This window comes from Anguilla anguilla, chromosome 8 (assembly GCF_013347855.1).
Source record: "Anguilla anguilla isolate fAngAng1 chromosome 8, fAngAng1.pri, whole genome shotgun sequence".
Classification (NCBI taxonomy): Eukaryota; Metazoa; Chordata; class Actinopteri; order Anguilliformes; family Anguillidae; genus Anguilla; species Anguilla anguilla.
This window is the reverse complement of record NC_049208.1, coordinates 45,339,279-45,359,292: the sequence shown is the minus strand read 5'-3', so window position 1 is coordinate 45,359,292 and position 20,014 is coordinate 45,339,279. Positions and strand designations below refer to the sequence as shown.

The window sequence follows — 20,014 nt, the reverse complement described above, 5'->3', positions numbered from 1 at the left end:
GTCGACTATCCGTCTACTGTTCATAAAAAAAAACGTTAATTATACTGTTAACAGTTCTTGGTCAACGCCGTAGGTGCTCTGATATTTAACAACACAGTTAGCTAATAATCGACCACTCTAATTTAGCCATGGCATACACTAGCCTGCGTGTCTTAGTGTTAATTTCTAATTATGCACCAATTAGTCACAAATCAGAGCAATAAATGTCACTCAGAATGAAGTGCTCCTGTAATGAGCACGTACGGGGGTCGTAAGTTAAGTATTTTATTGTTTAAAACAATCAGGACTGTTCATTTAATTAGCTTGTGAGCTGTCGTTCATCATCCGTGGGCGTATTCAACTTTAGCATTACTGTTTTTTTCTTCCTTTTTTTTACAGAATAGGTAGGCCTCTGGAAATCAAGAAACGATGTACCATTATCTCCGCAGTATTTTTTTCATGGGAAACTTTTGGAATTTCAGAAAGACTAAAAAGGTGACAGTTACGCTTTGGCTGTATTGTTCCTCTGGAATCTACTCAGTAGCCCCGGCGGAATGGCAAGGGAGATAATATGGCTGGCCACAATTTATCTGTCATTGTAGTGAGCTTGCCTTGCGCCGTCTACACGGAGCGCATAACAACCCATTTAGTTCCCATCATTTCGTTGGTTCTTGTCCCCTCCCCTCAAGACACAGACAACAACACACACCTTAATAGGGGCGCGTCTCCGACACAGCCGCCGACCAATAACCCGTCTGTCTGGGCAGAGACCAAGGGGGATGAACGCTTGTCGGGGCCCAATCAGCGCTTTTGTGTTGCCTGCCGGTGCCGGGGACTGGTCGTGAGGAACTGCTGCAGCGCTTCAGGATCGGAAATTGAACCCGGAGCCAGTGGAACCTGAGGGGTAAAGGCGAGTCAGGTGAGGCCGAGGATTTGACTGCGGCCTAGTCGAGGTGGAATGGGAAATTTAAAATAGCCACGGCGGGTTTTCGAATGGCTTTCGTACGATCGGTTGACTTCCTGATGTGTCGGTCTTTGTGTTCAAGGCTACCGAGGGATTAGATACGGTTGGTGAAATTGTGGTGCAAAGCCAAGACAATTGTTATATCAATGTTGTAGCTGGCAATCAACAGCACCCCAGTTCGAAGTAGCCAAGCACATTAAAACGGTCTCGGGGTTCTCGGCGTCCAGTGAACGGAGTATAGCCTACTGGGTTACGATGCTCAACTTTTCGACGCCGTGCGTTATTAATGGGGAAATAATTAAGAGTAGTGGGGAAATCGTTTCGTCTAGGGCTCCAGAATCCGTTTCATTGTTTCATCTCGTGTCTCTAGGGGTTAACCCAGATCGGTTGAGCGAGTCCTTGGTCTTCACGGCTGTGTAAGTACAGTAGCAGTGAGTGCACACAATGCGAATCCGGTACATGGGCTACTTATTGTGTTTTTTTCCCGATCATTGTATCAAAAATATAATTTCGATTGTGAACTTATGTGACTAGCGGTCGTTTTAATGTTGGAAACAGGGGTGTTTTGACAGCGTTAGTGGGCGAAAAGTGGTGTGTGCGGTGGAGCTGATGGTTGTTCAATTAAAAAAAAAAAATCCAAAAATGCATCAGCCATTTACGTAAGTGAAGACGTTCTCTCGCTCAACTTGCTCCACATGCACGCAAATGGCTACCCTGCATTTGACACACGTAAGACTGCAACTGAATGTAATGTGAATATAATGTATTGATCGTAACCAAACGAGGTCTGCAAATAAATCGGTGTAGATGACGTCGAAAAAGAATCGTAGATCAATAATTATATGTTGACTAATATCTCGGTGCGGCAGACACGGTAATGGTGAGACGGTGACTAATTTATACACAGGGCATCCAAGGGGCTAGATCGAAACGTCTGCGTCTCCACGTAGTTTGAGACATTTCTAAAACCCAGTTGTCATGGATTAAACCTAACCAAAAAAAGTTGACAGTTTTGACAGTAATTACTTGTATTTATCAAGTAAATCAGTTTATTTCAAAACGTACAAGTTTACAAGTGAATGTGATTTTTGAAAAAATAAATGTTTTATTTAAAAGTATTTACATTTTTCCGATCAGCAACCTTTTTGAATCGTTATTTTACTTCATTTTGGAGCTGAACGAGTGTGTAGACGTTGCGGTTAATTTACGCAGCGACTGGACGATGCGCCAATGAAAGTTGAGGAATCTGGGTGACTGTGTCGTAACTTAATTTTTTTTTTTTTGCTATGCTTGCTGTTGTTTTACTTCCTGCTATGCAAAACTTTTTTCTCGACTATTAAAAAAATTCCCATTTCCCCCGTTTCGAACAGTGGTGGACATGTGGAGATACTGAAAAGGTTCCGAAAGAGGTTTTATAAACGTTTCCAACCTCTACTGTCCCATCGTATGATGTTCAATCTCAAACCTGTTTCTGTCGGTTCTGGATTACGACTGTGCGATGCCATAAGGCATTCTCTAACCCTGTCAGCATTCAAATGGTTGTAATAGTGAATTCTTTCCTTTTACGTTATTTGTTGTAGAGGCTGACCCATGGCGCGCACACACACCCACACCTCACAATAATTCAGAGTCTTGGATGGTATTATTTTGAGAAAACAATACCGAGTGAAACTATATTAGCCCTCTGAGCATTAGTATGCATTCTTCGGCCTTGTAGGGACTATTTTGTAATCAGAATTTTAAAATGTAATTAAATTTTTGAAAATGCCTAATAATTTTCCAAGGTTATTATTTGTCAGATTGTTTCATGTCCCAAATAGATCTGTGTTGAATGCTAATTTTAAGGTAAACCATTGATCATTCTCCTGTCTCTATAATTAACAGAATGATTGGGTGTCCTTTAAGGGACTCTTTCCCTGTTTGGGTTTGTGCCCAGGGGTCGTTTAGTGTAGTGTAGTGTAATGCAATGCATTGCAGTGCCGTGTAGTGTGCTGAGGGTTTGATATCTGAGCAGGCACTTTACCTGAACCGCAGAAGTAAAATATCCAGCTATGTAAATTGGTTGTGTGTTTAATAAGAATGCAAAGTTGCTCTGAATATGAGCGTTTGCCAAATGCCTAAAATGTAGGCTAAATATAGATGTTTTCAACAGATACACAAGATACACGTTCAAACTTTTTTTTCAGCGATTTTTGTCAGACTGTAAATTAATTGCCTGTTTCAAAAACACAGTCGGCACAAATATCCCAAAAATGGTGGCAGCCCATGTTTTGCAGCCCTGCTTTACACTGTCGCCCACACCTGTGGTTCAACCTTGGTCTGCCTCTCACTGTAGGGCAGGGAACCCAGCAGACCCAACCTTCTCCCTGTGGAGCCACAGGGTCTGCTGGGGTCCCAAACCTTCTCCCTATGGAGCCAAAGGTTCTGCTGGGGTCCCCAACCTAATCCTTATGGAGCCACAGGGTCTGCTGGGGTCCCCAACCTTCTCCCTGTAGAGCCACAGGGTTTGCTGGGGTCCCCAATCTAATCCTTATGGAGCCACAGGGTCTGCTGGGGTCCCCAACCTAATCCTTATGGAGCCACAGGGTCTGCTGGGGTCCCCAACCTTCTCCCTGTAGAGCCACAGGGTTTGCTGGGGTCCCCAACCTAATCCTTATGGAGCCACAGGGTCTGCTGGGGTCCCCAACCTAATCCTTATGGAGCCACAGGGTCTGCTGGGGTCCCCAACCTAATCCTTATGGAGCCACAGGGTCTGCTGGGGTCCCCAACCTTCTCTCTATGGAAGCACAGGGTCTGCTGGGGTCCCCAGTCGTCTCACTTCAGAGCCACAGGGTCTGCTGGGGTCCACAATCTTCTCTCTGTAGAACCACAGGTTCTGCTGACATCCCCAACCTTCTCCCTGTGGAGCCACAGGGTCTGCTGGGTTTCATTGTTACTCAGCGCTTAATAGATTAATTAAAGCAATTGATTAATTACACAGTTAACTCTCCACACTTTGTTTCTTGGGTCTAAACTCGTTCCTGAATTTCAATGAAACCGAGAATCGACACTTCCAGTAGTTCCCTAGGATTAACCTGGCAAACCCTGCCACGGGGGAACACACGTTTTTAGCAGTGCCTTGTTTATGAATTTTAGTTAAGAATTGTTGCTTAACTATTGCAGTTAAAAAATATCCTTCAAGTGGTACTACAGTGAACTCGCTGTCTGTGAATTTCGGGTGATGATGACATGTATTACTGAGATCCAAGAACCAAGTGCCCCAAGGTTTTAACTTGAAGGGCAGCCTCGGAAAGGTGTTCCTGTGTGTTCTACACACCGTTTGGATCCCCTGGATTGCATGCCGAGCGCAGTTTTATTTCCACGCCCCATAGTCTACCTTTCAGAGTGACTGTCTAGTCTAGTAAATGCGTGAGGCTTTTGACACTGCTCAGAGTAATTAGATGTAAAGGTTGTGCCGTCAAGCACCTTTGATGCACGTTCTGCTCTAATTGATAGATAGAGCTTTATTGTCATTGTTCAAGACAACAAAATTACAGAACCCTCTTAGTGCACAGCACATATAGCAAGATAAGATAAGAAGTAAAAAACAATAAAGGACAGATAAACATTGTCAATTAAAACATAAATAAATAAATAAATAAAAATAAATAAAAAAGTAAATAATAAATAAAAATGTATATAAAAGTACTGGGCTTGTGCTCCAGTTATTGCACACGGGGGGGGGGGGGGGGGGGGTAGGGATAGGGATAGGGATAGGGGTAGGGGTAAAAGCAGCATTGTTTAATTGTACCACAGCCCTGGGAAAGAAGCTGTTTTTCTTCCTGGAAGTCAGAGCTGCAATGTTCCTGTATCTCCTTCCAGACGGCAAGAGGTTGAACAGGTGGTGGCTGGGGTGGGATGGATCTTTTGTGATGATGTGAGCCCGCCGCAGGCATTGTGAGGAGTTCAAGTCTGGTAGATCGGTCCCGATGATGTCCTGTGCTGTGTTCACTATCCGCTGGACTGCTATTGATACAGATTTCATTGCAGATAGACCGATTAAAAAATAAAAACCCAGGTATCACCTGTGTTGTTGCTGCTTCCAGCCATCGCTAAGGTGTCATTCAGGTTTTTTTGAGATGGTAGGCCAGTGGCACCAGGAACAGGGATGGAGATCTGTTGCCTAGAAGAGATCTGTTGTGAAGTGTTTGAGCTCCATGATCTTTGTGTGTGTGGATGGCCCGGATTGGTGTGCTACAGTAGCCAAACAGATCTGGTTGTATATTTCTAAAGAACACAAGTTTTGACCCTACTGATAGAAGGCACCGTTGACCAGCATAAGTTCCAAGTCGGCTGATGTTGCTGTACTGCTGGTAAAAGCTGGCCAGTGCTGGTTTTATGCTGATTTGGCTAGCTGTGCTGGGGAGGTGTTTCACAAAGCAGGATTATGGAGTCAGCTGGATAACTGTGCTGAGTAAAACCCGAAACAGCTTTTTTCACTAGTCCATGTTCCAGATTTGGGAGGGTTCTGGGTTTTACTCAGCACAGTTTTCCAGCTAACTCTGTAATCCTGCTTTGTGAAACAGGGCTGAGGCAGGCCTGTTTAGTCAAGGTGTTGGTCATGCTGGTAGTTTCCACTTGGTGATGCTAGACCAGCAGGTTCCAGTATGCTGGTCAACAGGATAACAGGATAACTTCACTGGGATGTGCTGTTTTTCTCAGCAGGTCATACTGGCCACACCAAATCACCCCCACTCATCCCCCCCACTCTGAAAGCAGCAGCCAGGAAGTGAGCAGCAAACACCTATTCCTTTTTAGTCCCTTGTGGCCTCAATGCTGAAGTTTGGTTTTATTTTTACTCTCTCGTAGTACAGGCTTACATATGCCATATGACCACTTCCTGTGCATTGTGTACAATGCAGGTAGTATTATTTTATTATCTGCTGCAGTGAGGTCCACTGCCCAACTGAGGATGAGTGCGTCTACTCCACCAAAAAACGGCCCTTCATTCTGTCCTATTGACCCTGGCTTCGTTGTTATTCAAGCAGTCGCGCCCATAGAAACTACGTCTGCGTTCAGTTGGCCATTTGCACGCCTGCTTGCCCTGGTAACAATCCGGCCCTGGCCTACCCGCAGGCCTTTTGTGAACGTTGAGCAGACGAGCGAAACGATTGCGGTTCCACCGGCGTTTAGAAGTTAGCCCCCCCACATTCATTTTGGAGCCCCGTTTCTCTCGAAAATTAAAGAGATGAATGCTCACGGTTTAAGAGGAAAATCGGTGTAATTAGCACTTAATCAGGAAAATTAATTTTATTTAAAAATACGCCCAAGTGAAAATCCTTTGAGGGAAGGCGGTTTGGGTAACGAGCACGTGAAATTAATTGATATGTGATGTTAATGACTGCGTATGAAATTGAGGCGATAAGCCAGACAGCAAATTCCCTATGACAACCGACACAAAACCCGCAATTTTCCTGTTGCTTTGGCGAATGGAAAACATCCTGGAACTGGACAGAACCGTCTTGGCGGACGGGGCGCCGGCGCACGTGAATGGCGTGGCGGACCCGGTTTCTGCGGAGATTGGCGCTACGGTTGCAGGGGTCAGGGTTAGCAGAAATACATCCACAGACATTGTAGCCAGAGGGGGCTCCTCCCTGTGCTGGTATGGTCCCAGGATAGGTGCTCGTCAGTCGTCAGTTGGAACCCGCGTAGCGCACCCACGTCATTGCGGTGTACCCCAGGTTCGGCTCGCTCTCTCCCGTTGATAACGGGGGTTTCTGGTGCTGGGGATAAATACATTTTATTGTCCCTGTGTTATGTTAGTGGCACAGAGCAGGCTGTCAGGGGAATAGGCTCGCCCTCTAGATTCTGGTTCCTCTGGAGATTTCTTCCCAGCGGGGAGTTTTTTCTCGATGCTGTTTGAGTGTTTTTTTTTTTTTTTGTTCCTGCTGAGGAGTTTTTTATCTCGCTTTATGGCTCTTTTTTGGGAGTGTTCAGGCTTAGTTTTTTCCTCTTTTCTTACCTTCCTGCAAAGTGTCTTTGCGTCTCCATAAAAAGATGCGTCTCTGGTGTGTGTGCCCTGTGCTGAGACGCAGTGCGTTGTGGGAAAGGTCTCAGTGGAAAGGTGGGAGACCGGTTAAGCCAAGGTAACAGAAAGCACAGCTTGCACATCACCCCCAAGTGCCATCAACACCCAGGATGCAGTTCATGCGACGCACCTTTAACATCCAGGACGCAGTTCATGCAATGCACCTTTAACATCCAGGACGCAGTTAATGTGACACACCTTTAACATCCAGGACGCAGTTAATGCGACGCACCTTTAACATCCAGGACGCAGTTCATGCGACGCACCTTTAACATCCAGGACGCAGTTCATGCGACGCACCTTTAACATCCAGGACGCAGTTCATGCATTGCACCTTTAACATCCAGGACACAGTTCATGCGATGCACCTTTTCCACTCTTCACCAAACCACCTGGGAAGAACAGAATATCGGCGTTCCTCCCAACAGGCATATTTTTCTCACCACTGACTTTTGTTTCTTCCCACTGGGGATTGTCTGTGCATAACCTGCCGAATTTTTGGGGGATTCTGGCGTAGTTCTGCCAAATCTTTTCCCAGTTTTTTCTTTCTGTAAAGCGTTGTTGTGACAATGTCCCTGTAAAAAGAAAAGCTGTACACAAATGAAATTGAATTTAACTGAATACGGTTAAACCTTTGTTTTGGGGATCTTTAGGAATGGGGTAGGACAGCCCTGCTCTAGCTGTTGAATGAGGTGTGCTTTGTTAGGGTTGAAGTGAAAACCTACAGGATGGTAGAGGTCCAGGAACAGGGTTGGGCAGCCCTGCCCCATGTGAGATCCCCAGTCTGGACATGGACCGGGAGACCCATCATGCTCTTCGGGATGGCATCTGCTCACCTTTGTTCCTAGAGTGCTGCCTAACTTCAGCGACATCATCGGTAGCCAATCACCAAGTCAGATGGTGGATTGCTTCCTATTTGATAATGGGCCAGTAATCATGTAATCAGTGGACCAGGAACTGGCCGTTTGCTGCATTGTGCATGGAGGGGCTTGCGTGTGTAGCCTCTGGTCGACGATGCTCGTTGCTGGATGATCTGCTGATGGGTGTGCTGCGCCGTATAACATACATGACATCACGAGGACGCGGCTGGGTCGCAAAATTGTGTGCGCAGATGGAATCCACTGGATTTTTGCTTGAAATTTTGCTTGAATCCAGCATTGCAACCATCACCTGATAAGGTCGTTAAAAATGTGATAAAAAGGAGCTAGCGGGGATTTGTATTGGATTGATTGGCGTGTTTTGGTGTCAACCTTGTTAGCACCTGAGTGGGGTGCGGGGCACTAGCAGGCTTCATGCTATGCTTGTTAAGCCCACAGAAAAACACTGAATAGAGCGCTATGAGGCTTAATTACAGGTCCTACCCAGCTGTGAGATTTACACACACACATGTGGGTGCACACGCACGCATACACACACACATACGGGTACACACGCACACACACATGCGTGCATACGCACACACACGTGTGCACACATGCACACATGTATGCACATACTGTACACTCACACACATGTGTACATACACACACGCACACTTATACAGGCACACGCATACATGCATGTACACACACACTATGCATGCATACGCACACATGCTTGTATACACACATCCACACAAACGTATGCACACACACACACACACACTATACACGCGTACGCACACATGCTTATAAATACACATTTACATACGCACTTACACTTACATAAATGCACAACTTGCACTCTTATAAGTATACATGTATTCACTCACACACACACGCAGAAGCAGTAAGTACAGCCGTTTAAGTGTTTCGTTAACCTGGTTTCACGTGTGTACTCTAGTATTGGGCTCAGAATTAATGAAAGCAGAGTTCACTGTTGGAAACACGAGTCACTTAAGCCTGATTAATTCCATCTTGCCTGCGCTAATGCGGCGGCGGATTGGCAGCTGCACGACCCTGAGAGCACTGTAGATCTGCAGCTCCCCCGCAGAGTGGACGAGAGGAGGCAGTCGCAGGGAGCTTCCCCTCTGATGCAGTTTTGCATCTCTTCTTACCGTCTGTGAACCCTGTGGCCCTCCTCCCGGTGTCCCTCTCCTTGTCCTGGAGTCAGCCAAACCTGCCTGTCCCATTCCCACCACCCACAATGCCCTGCTGCAGATTTGGGAGAGGCACGCTCATGCTATCGTGCATGTCAGCCCCTGATGTCTTCATTCCCCAGTTCCCTAGCTGGGCAGGTGTGGTTGTGTGCTCATTCTACCATGCTGTGCAGAGTTGTGTAGTTAGATCGCAGGTGCCCAGTAGACCAGAGGGGGTGCTCTTGTGTGAGATCAGTCATGGGGCTTCCTGTTAGCTGAAAGCCCTCCCTCCCAGTGGTACGCAGCCTGGTGCATTCAGGTTCAGGTTAGGATACTGGCCTGGCATGGTCAGGTTCTGGTTAGAATACTGGCCTGGTATGGTCAGGTTTTGGTTGGGATACTGGCCTGGTACAGCCAGGTTCTTGTTGGGATACTGGCCTAGTACAGTCAGGTTCTGGTTTGGATACTGACCTAGTACAGTCAGGTTCTGGTTGGGATACTGGCCTAGTACATTCAGGTTCTGGTGGGGGTTCTGGCCTGGTGCAGTCAGAATCTGGTTGGGATACTGGCCTGGTATGGTCAGGTTTTGGTTGGGATACTGGCCTGGCACAGTCAGGTTCTGGTTGGGATACTGACCTTGTACAGTCAGGTTCTGGTTGGGATACTGGCCTAGTACAGTCAGGTTCTGGTAGGGGTTCTGGCCTGGTGCGGTCAGGTTTTGGTTGGGATACTGGCCTGGTACAGTCAGGTTCTGGTTGGGATACTGGCCTAGTACAGTCAGGTTCTGGTTGGGATACTGACCTAGTACAGTCAGGTTCTGGTTGGGATACTGGCCTAGTACAGTCAGGTTCTGGTTGGGGTACTGGCCTGGTACAGTCAGGTTCTGGTTGGGTTACTGGCCTACTGTGTTCAGGTTCTGCTTAATATACTGGTCTGGCATGGTCATGTTTTGGATGGGATACAGGCCTGGTATAGTCAGGTTTCAGTAGGGATAATGCCCTTGTACAGTCAGGTTCTGGTTATAATTCAGGCTTAGTAAGGTCAGGTTCTGGTTGAGATACTAGCCTAGTACAGTCAGGTTCTGGTTAGAATACTGGCCTGAGACAGTCAGGTTCTGGTTGGGATACTGGCCTGAGACAGTCAGGTTCTGGTTGGGATACTGGCCTAGTACAGTCAGGTTCTGGTTGGGATACTGGCCTAGTACAGTCAGGTTCTGGTTGGGGTACTGGCCTGGTACAGTCAGGTTCTGTTTGGGATACTGGCCTAGTACAGTCAGGTTCTGTTTGGGGTACTGGCCTGGTACAGTCAGGTTCTGTTTAGTATACTGGTCAGGCACGATCATATTCTGGTTGGGATACAGGCCTGGTATAGCTAGTTTTCAGTAGGGATTATGGTCTTGTACAGTCAGGTTCTGGTTATAATACAGGCCTAATATGGCCAGGTTCTGGTTGAGATACTGGCCTAGTACCGATAGGTTTTGATTGGGGTACTGGCCTAATACAGTCAGGCTCTGGTTTGGATACTGGTCTAGTACATTCAGGTTCTGGTTAGTATACTGGTCTGGCATGGTCATGGGATGCAGGCCTGGTATAGTCAGGTTTCAGTAGGGATAATGGCCTTGTACAGTCAGGTTCTGGTTATAATACAGGCCTAGTCAGGTCAGGGCCTAGGTTGGGATACTGGGCTGGTATAGTCAGGTTCTGGTTAGAATACTGGCGTGAGACAGTCAGGTTCTGGTTGGAATACTGGGCTGGTACAGCGAGGTTCTGGTTAGGATACTGGCCTGGCATGGTCAGGTTCTGGTTAGAACACTGGCTTGGTATGGTCAGGTTTCAGTAGGAATAATGGTCTGATATGGTCAGATTCTGGTTGAGATACTGGCCTGGCATGGTCCGGTTCTGATTAGGATACTGGTTTATCATGGTAAGTCAGTTGCCGCCTTTAGGATTTCTCTGAGAGAGTGAGGGAGATGTGCTTACTCTGGCTATGAAGGTCACTGCAGGAGAGAGTGCAAGAGAGGTTACTGGGGTTTGGATACATTCTTTCTCTCTCTCCCTAAAATGTATGTTCTTCCTCTCTCCTCTGTCTTTCCCTCTCTCAAACTCATTCTCTCGCTGTTGCTCTCTGCCCACTCTTTTTCTCTCTCACTCTCCCCTTATGACCCTTCCTCTTCCTCTTCTTCTCTGTATCTCTCTCTCTGGTGACCCATCTTTTAGGGGTTGATGTACACTGCTTTGTCTCTCTGGGTAGAACAAGGTGTGCTTTATGCCTCTGGAGAACATGTATCCTCCTCTCTCTCTCACACACTCTCTTCCTCTGTTCTGTCTTTCTCTCTCCCTCCCTCCCACTTGGTGTTTCTGTACGCTGTGCTCACCGTGTAGTGATGGACTGTGGTAATGGGAAGCTGTTAGCATAGCATCACCTGCGGCAAAACGGCACCGTTAGCAAAACTGCGCGTTTTGCAGTGGTGCTCCTCACGGGGCCCCCTTTTGGAGGGGGGAGGTTGAGGATGGACCTCGCTTTAGCCAGTGCTTGACACCCCGCTACCTTCTGACAGATGGGCGGCGGCCATTTTACAGTGGAACACCCGCCATGCTCCAGCAGGGAAGCGGAGGATGTGATTTATTTGGCTAATTAGGTGGGGCTGAGAGGGGGGGGGGTGATTAGGTGTGCAGGCATAGGAGGTGGCAGACTGGGATTTGGGCCAGGACTGAGGTTTGCCACAGTCACTCTATCCACAGACTACCTTCGGTTCTGACGCTCACAGCCCAAACTCCAATACCCAGAACCCCCAACAAAAAGATTATTTTCCAGTATTTTAAACTTGCCGTTTTGGTCTGAGGCAGGTCCGAGTCTGCTGCCATGGTTCTTGGGCACCGTACCTTGGAGAAATGAATAATTTGAGTTTGTGCCTATATTCAATTTGACAATGACAATAAGGAAGTTGAAGGTTGAGATCTGCTGAAAAAGCTATCATTGGTTCTGGTAGTCTTCAGTTTCGTTACAGTCGACTTCTTCCTGGTGCTGGAGTTGTTAGGTCCACTTCAAGCTAGGGCCCCGTATCACAAAGAAGGATTGCTGAGTTAGCTGGATAACTGCACTGAGTAAAACCCAGAACTGCTCTTTTTACTCCAGTCTATGTTCCACGCCTGAGAGGGTTCTGGGTTTTTCTCAGCAGTTATCCAGCTAACTCAGTAATCTTGCTTCATGGTGCAGGTTCCAGGTCTATGTTTTATTTATGTGCCCTACGATGGTTTGGTGACCTCTCGCCTAGTGGATGCTGGGATTGCTCCTGTGACCTTGACCAGGAATAAGCGAGTTAGATAATAGATGGAGTGTTTCTGAGAGTAACTTTCTCAGGCTTAGCTTTATACTGTTATGCAGCTGTTATACAGCTGGGTATTTTACCAAAGTAGTTTATGATAACCTCTTAGTGCAAGCCCCTAGTGGTCGGCATGCCGACATGCCGAGATTACTGAACTGAGACATTCGGCGCTACTGCAACCAAAGTATGAGTTCAAAACAGAAATGCGTTGTTTTAGTTTCATTAGTAGACGATACACGACAACTATGCTGAATACGGAGTTTCGCAGCGCCACCATTGTCGCTCTGGTCGTTCATTTAACAGGCACCCCCTCCCTGCAGTCTCATCTACAACTACACCCCCCACCCATGACATAATGGACAATGTTATCTATCTTGGCATTCATAAAAATATTCTTTCACCACTAAAAAATCATATTCCATCATAGCAACAAGATAAACCTGACAATAGCCCTAAGATATGCCAATACAGCAGTGAAAACGCTGCTCACTGAATAACAAAATAAACGAGAAAAAGTTTTTAAAAATGATAGTGTCATTCCACAGTCAATATCTGGGACTAAATATTGAATAGATATACAACCTTACCGTTGGTTTTACGCGTAGAGATGTCCCTTTTGAGACATATATTGAGTGGTCATATATTGTCTTGGACAATCTGTTTGTGAAATATACGTGCATTTGTAATGATTGGGTACCTTCCAAAATAGCTGTGTATAATACCATACGTGTTGTTTACGGCATTGTCGCCCTTTTTAGTACAGTCTGGCTTGATTGACAAATCATTTATTCAGTAGATGAGAGTATAAGCTTCCTAACGATGTATAACAGCGTAACCAAATTTTTTAAAATCACATTCACTTACGAATTCACTCTGTGGTGTCCGTAAAAGACGCTGCACCTAACGAAACGTGGTCAACGTTTTTTTGTAATTTCTTGGAAAATACTATTATTATTGAGGACTTCTGGGCATACCTAAGCCACATGTTTCCTGATAGACCTAGCTGACATCGTTTTCTGGAGCAAAACAGAAGCGAATAGAACAGTATCATTGATTTACTGTCTCTGCCTCCATCTACTGAACATAGATAAGATTTCATCATTGCTATGTAAGTATTACTGCTCACAATATTTTGGTTATATACGTTATTTTTTAAATAGGTTAGTGGTATTATATAATGTGGATATTTCACACTGTAATGTAAGCGTTAGTTAGTAGTGTAATAGTTTTTGTGAAGCATGCAACAGTGATGATGTGAGAGTTGGGACATTGCCTAAACGTGGTGGACGGTTGAAAATTGTTTTCATGCCGTCCCATCCCCATACAAGAAAACATACGAGAGTACAAGAGTTAATTATTACACATTTAGGTACCGCATTGTGTGACAATATTTTTGCATTATTTTTAAATCTGGTAGCAATGTTTCTTCTTAAACCTTCATAAGGGGCTAATTTATATGCTTTATATTGGACAAAGAGCATTTTATTCATTTTTGGAGAGGGGTTAAGTACGTTACTCAAGGGTGCACCAGTAGAGCACTGTCTGGGATTGAACCGGCAACCCCTCCATCGCAATCCCAGGTTCCTCACAGTGCACAGTGGAATCCCGGAGGGTCAGATCGCTCTAGCCCTTCCCCTCTGCGTATGCTGCTGGTCGTGGCAGTGCCCAGAGCTGCAGGGACAGGCCAGAGCAACTGGTCCCATTCTCATAGAGCGGTTTCCGGGGAGTTTGGCGGATCTGTACGCTTGCTTCCATTGATTCCCTCTGTCCCTTTTTTCTTTCTTTCTTTTCTGTCCTTTACTCTTTCTCTCTTTCCAGTCTTTTACTCTTTCTTTATTTCCTGTCCTTTGCTCTTACTTTCATTCCTCCCCTTTACTCTTTCTTTTGTCTTTACTGCCTCGTTCACCCCTTCTTTCACCTCTTCTATCTGTCTTGCTGTATTTTTCTCCTTTTCATACTCTTTCATCCTCTGTGTCCTTTCTCTCAGTAAAGGTTCCTCTGGCCTCACAGTACCACTGTTCTGGGATCAGTGGAGATTCCTGTGTCCTCACAGTACCACTGTTCTGGGATCAGTGGAGATTCCTGTGTCCTCACAGTACCACTGTCCTGGGATCAGTGGAGATTCCTGTGTTCTCACAGTACCACTGTTCTGGGATCAGTGGAGATTCCTGTGTTCTCACAGTACCACTGTTCTGGGATCAGTGCCTGTTCTCTCTCGACTCTGTGGTCTGTTTCTCATGGTGCAGTCCCACTTCTCCACTGATCCTATCTGGCTTTGACAAACTGCCCCCCACTCTAGAACGGCAGATCACCTGGGGCTGTGTGTGTGCGCGTGCGTGTGTGTGTGTGTGCCCGCTTATTTGTATGTGTGTGTGCATGCGCGTGTTTGTGTGTGTGTGTTCACATTTGTATTTGTGTGTGTGTGTGTGTGTGTGTGTGTGTGTGTGTGTGAGAGAGTGTGTGTGTGTATGTGTGTGTGCATGAGAGTGTGCGTGTGTGCATGCTTGTGCATGTGTGTGTGCATGTTTGTGTATGTGCTTGGGTGTGTGTGTGTGTGTGCGTGCTTGTGCATGTGTGTGTGGGTGTGTGCTTGTACGTGTGTGTGTGTGCGTGCTTGTGCATGTCTGTGTATGCATGCTTGTATGTGTGTGTGTGTGTGCGTGCTTGTGCGCGTATATGCATGCTTGTGCGTGTGTGTGCATGCTTGTGCAGGTGTGTGTGCGTGCTTGTACGCGTTTGTGTATGTGTGTGTGCGCATGTGTCCATGCGTGTACGTGTGTGTGTGCATGCTTGTGAGTGTGTGTGTGTGCATGCTTGTGCGTGTGTGTGCATGCGTGTGCTGTGTGTGTGTGTGCATACGTGCGTGCGTGCATTCTTGTGCGTGTGTGTGTGTGTGTGTGTGTGTACTTGTGCATGTATAGTAAGAGATAAACAGATGGATAGATTTTTATTGGCTGTGGTGCACAGAAATTGTGAAAGTCCAGTTTCTCCACTCCTTTTATTTAAACCAAGAGGAGCGCGAGTTGAGATTTGGGGGGAAAAAGCTATGAAGCACTCGAAACCTTAATCGAATGACTCCAGAAAGGAGGCAGAACCCAGACGAGCGTGGAACTGCACCACGGCGGCAGGCGGGAGGGTGAGGAGGGGTGTGGTGGGCTGAGGTGGGCATGGCCAGTTTAGGATCAAGCAGTCCAAACATATGCTGTGAGACCTGAGGTTTTCAGCGAGTTTCATATACAGCTCCATTCTAGAAAAATGGTCAATAATGGAGAGATTCCAGCACACACACTCTCTCCCTCTGTCTTTCTCTCTCTGTCTCTATAACGAGGGATCAGACACATCTTGGTGAAATTGGTCTCCTGCCCCTTTAAATACAGTCACAAATCTTTCCCCCTCTGTTTCTTTTTTAAAAATTTATTTATTTATTTTTTTTAACTGGAGTGATCAGCGCAGGGAAAATGTGAGAGCCAGTCTAAGCCGGTTTGTAACCTCAGGACACGGAATTATTTCTTAACATGTAGCCGTTAGCGGTCAGAACGTCACAGGGAGACTGGAGTGGGAGAGTGAAGGAGAGAGAGAGGGAGGGAGGGATTGAGAGAGACAGGGAGAGGGACGAGAGAAAGAGACGGGAGGGTGGGGGTGTGTTGGGGGAGGGGCGAGCGATCCTCATGCTTTGGAGAAAGAAAGGAGACAACGGGTATGCACTTCTGCAGAAAGCAGGATCTCAACCTGGCAGCTTCACAAGAGGCTGAGCGTGGAACTTAAGAGCGCTGGGTGGGGCCTGAACCGCTCACGTTTAAAACACAGAATGGGGGGGGGGGGGGTGTGCTCACGTTTAAAACACAGAATGGGGGGTGTGTGCTCACGTTTAAAACACAGAATGGGGGGGGGGGGGGGGGGTGTGCTCACGTTTAAAACACAGAATGGGGGGTGTGTGCTCACGTTTAAAACACAGAATGGGGGGGGGGGGGGGGGTGTGCTCACGTTTAAAACACAGAATGGGGGGGCCGTGTGTGCTCACGTTTAAAACACAGAATGGGGGGGCCGTGTGTGCTCACGTTTAAAACACAGAATGGGGGGGGGGGGGTGTGCTCAGGTTTAAAACACAGAATGGGGGGGGGTGGGGGTGGGGGGGGGTGTGCTCACGTTTAAAACACAGAATGGGGGGGGGGTGTGCTCACGTTTAAAACACAAATGGGGGGGGGTGGGGGTGGGGGGGGGGGGGTGTGCTCACATTTAAAACACAGAATTAGTTCACACAAGGTGTGTTTGTAGTTATGTACCACGTAAATGTGTGTGTTTGTCTGTGTGTGTGTGCAAGGTGTCTGCGTGTGTGTGCACGTGTGTGTGAGGTGTGTGTGCGCGCATGTGTGTTTGTGTGTGTGAGGTGTGTGCGTGTGCAAGGTGCATGTTTGCGTGTGTGCGCGTGTGTGTGTGTGTTTGTTTGTGCGCGTGTGTGTGCTTGTTTGTGTGTGTGTGTGTGTGTTTGTGTGTGCGTGCGTGTGTGTGTGTGTGAGAGGTGTGTGCGTGTGCGCACGTGTGTGTGTGTGAGGTGCATGCTCATGTGTGTGCGTGCATGTGTGTTTGTTTGTGTGTGTGTGTGTGCATGTGTGCATGTGTGTGAGAGGTGCAGTCATTACTGCCTCTCCTCTCCCTGTCCTCCTCAGGACATGTCTAGACTCTTTCACTTTCGCTGCTGTTCCATGGCCTGACCCCTCCCACCACCCCTCACCCCCCACCACCCCTTCCCCCCCCCCACCCCCACCCTTTTTTCTACTTCCTCCTTACTCCCCTTTGGCCCAACCCATCCTTGCCCAATCGGCCCTCGTCTCCACCCCTCCCTGCCTCCCTCAGGCGACAGCAGAAAAAAGGAATTGATTAGTGGCACGGTTTAAAAATAGAAGGGCCCGTCACTATGGAAACGGCCACAATGAGCTGTTGTCTTATTTAATGAGGACCCTGGGTTTGTGTGTGTGTGTGTGTGTGTGTGTGCGCGCATTGTGTGTGTGTGTGTGTGTGTGTGCGTGAGACTGTTTGTGTATGGTATGCATGCATGCATGTCGTCGCTGTGTGTGAATGTGTGTGTATGATTCCTCTGTGTGACTGGTTTGGTTTTTCTCAGCTGGAGGTGTTGGTCTCATCCCAGATAGGTACTAATTTTAATATAAAAACATATGAACTGTTCATGCCACATATACAAACCCTGCTAATTACTCATAAAAACCCTGCCAATTCCACATTAAAATACTGTTATTTCTGCATATAAAAACTACTAATTCCACATGAAAATACTGTTATTTCCACATATAAAAACTCTGCTAATTCCACATAAAAATTCTGTTAATTCCACATATAAAAACTCTACTAGTTCCACATAAAAATGCAGTTTTGTCCACATATAAAAACCATGCGAATTCCACATAAAACTTTGTTTCTTTCCACATATAAAAACCCTGCTTGTTCCACACATGAAACTGTTCATTCCATATATAAAAACCCTGCTAGTTTCACATATAAAAACCCTGCTAATTCCACATGTAAAAACCCTGCTAGTTCCACATACAAATACTGTTGATTCCACATAAAAAAGCCCTGCGAATTCCATGCATGAAACCGTTCATTTCACATATAAAACCCTTCTTATTCCACATGAAAAAACTGCTAGTTCCACGTATAAAAACCCTGCTAGTTCCACATATAAAAACCCTGCTAGTTCCACATATAAAAACCCTGCTAGTTCCACATATAAGAACCCTGATGATTTCACATACGAAAAACCAGTTTATCCCACATGTAAAAACCTTGCTAATTCCATATATAAAACACTGCTAATTTCAAATAATAAAAAAAGATCTAATTTCTCATAAAAACCCTGCTATTTCTACAAATAAAAACCCTGAGTGTGTGTGTGCGTGTGTGTGCGCGTGCATGTTGTCACTGTGTGTGAATATGTATGTGTGTATGATTCCTCTGTGTGCCTGCTTTGTTTTCTCTCACCTGGAGGTGTTGGTCTCATCCCAGGTAGGTACTAATTTCAAATTTAAAAACATATGAACTGTTCATGCCACATATAAAAACCCTGCTAATTCCATCCTATAAAAACCTGCTAATTTCACATAAAAGCCTTGCTAATTTCACACACAAAACTCTTCATTTCACATATAAAAACTCTGCTAATTCCACGTAAAAATCCCTGGTAAAATATCACATATAAACCCCCCCTAATTCCACCTATGAAACCCTGCTAAATTCACATATAAAAACATACAATTTCACACATTAAAGCTGTCCTAATTCCTCATATAAAACCCTATTAATTTCACCTATAAAACCCTGCGAATTTCACATTTAAACACCCTCCTCATTCCTCTTATAAAATCAAACCTAATTTCGCACTTAAATGCCTTGTATAAGATACCCGGCCCGTTCCACATATAAAAGCCCTGCTAATTCCTATTGGCTTTGCGTAGCCGAGGACCTATGCTGCCTCCTTATCCACGTCCTGTTACCCACAACTCTCTGTGCAGTCCGCGTCAGCCAGTTATGCCTCTGTTGCCATGGGCACCATCCCCCTAATTAGGCTCATTAGTGTCAGAAAGTAGCCGGATGCAAATGGTGGTCATAACCGCCCCAAACGCCCCCCCCCCAACCACCCCCACCAACTCTGTAATCTGCAGCTGGGGTGTCAGTGTGTGGGTTGATGGTGATGTAGCGCCGCCAATTAGCAAATTAGCCGACTTGTTTAGCGGTTGCCCTCGTGCGCCGACCTCCACTTCTTGCTCTTTTATAACACAGAGACTGTTGTGTTCGTGTTCACGGCCGAGACGGTGGCGGGCTGCCCTGGACCAACTGCAGTGGTAAACGCCATTTGTGTTGCGTGTCACCCTCTTTTTTTATTTTATTTTAAATATGCATTTTATTGATAAGGAAATTTGAGTCACGCTCTTTCAATATGAATACCATAATATAGCTGGGTGACTACTGGAGTAATCTGGGGTTTTAAAGTATTTTTGCGTAAGGGTGCGTGGGAATTGAACCTTTTAACCTCTGAGTCACAAGCCTGGTTACCTAACCATTGTGCTACACATGCGGCCTCCTGGGTAATGTAGTCCTCCCACCTCAGCAAGCGGGCCTGTCCTCTCTGCTGGGGGGCTAATGGGTAATTAGCAGGCAGTTGTACTGTTTATCTGATTAGATTGCCTGATTGCCCCCACCAGCCCCCCTTCTCACCCCCGTCAGGCAACTGAGGGGCCAAGGCCCCGCACCTCTCCTGAATAACCGGTCATTTTGAGCGCCGGCTGTTGTCGATGCTGCCGAATTTTATGGCCGCCCAGGCCTTTGTGTGAAAAATTATTGACTTTGTGACGGGAGCCTTCCTGCACACCAAAGCTTTTTTTTCTCCATGGCTTCTCCATCAGCTGCTGCCGCAGTTAACTGTTGATTTAAAAATGAGTGTCTCCGTGTATGTATGTGTGTGTGTGTCCCTATGTGTCACTGTGTGTCCCTGTGTGTATGTGTGTGTGTGTGTGCATCCCTGTGTGTGCCTGTGTGTTCCCATCTGTCCCTGTGTGTGTCCCTGTGTGTGTGTATGCGCGCATGTGTCCTTGTGTGTCCCTGTCTGTC

The 20,014-nt window shown here is 46.5% G+C and overlaps 1 protein-coding gene across 1 annotated transcript in view; it reads left to right on the top strand.

Annotated features, from left to right (window-relative positions):
- Window positions 1-396: 396 nt before the first annotated feature.
- gatad2b (GATA zinc finger domain containing 2B) overlaps window positions 397-20,014 on the top strand; it is a 53,522-nt gene continuing 33,904 nt past the window's right edge. The window contains 1 exon segment of the mRNA XM_035429925.1: window positions 397-898. The gene's annotated coding sequence lies outside the window, so the exon portion shown is untranslated.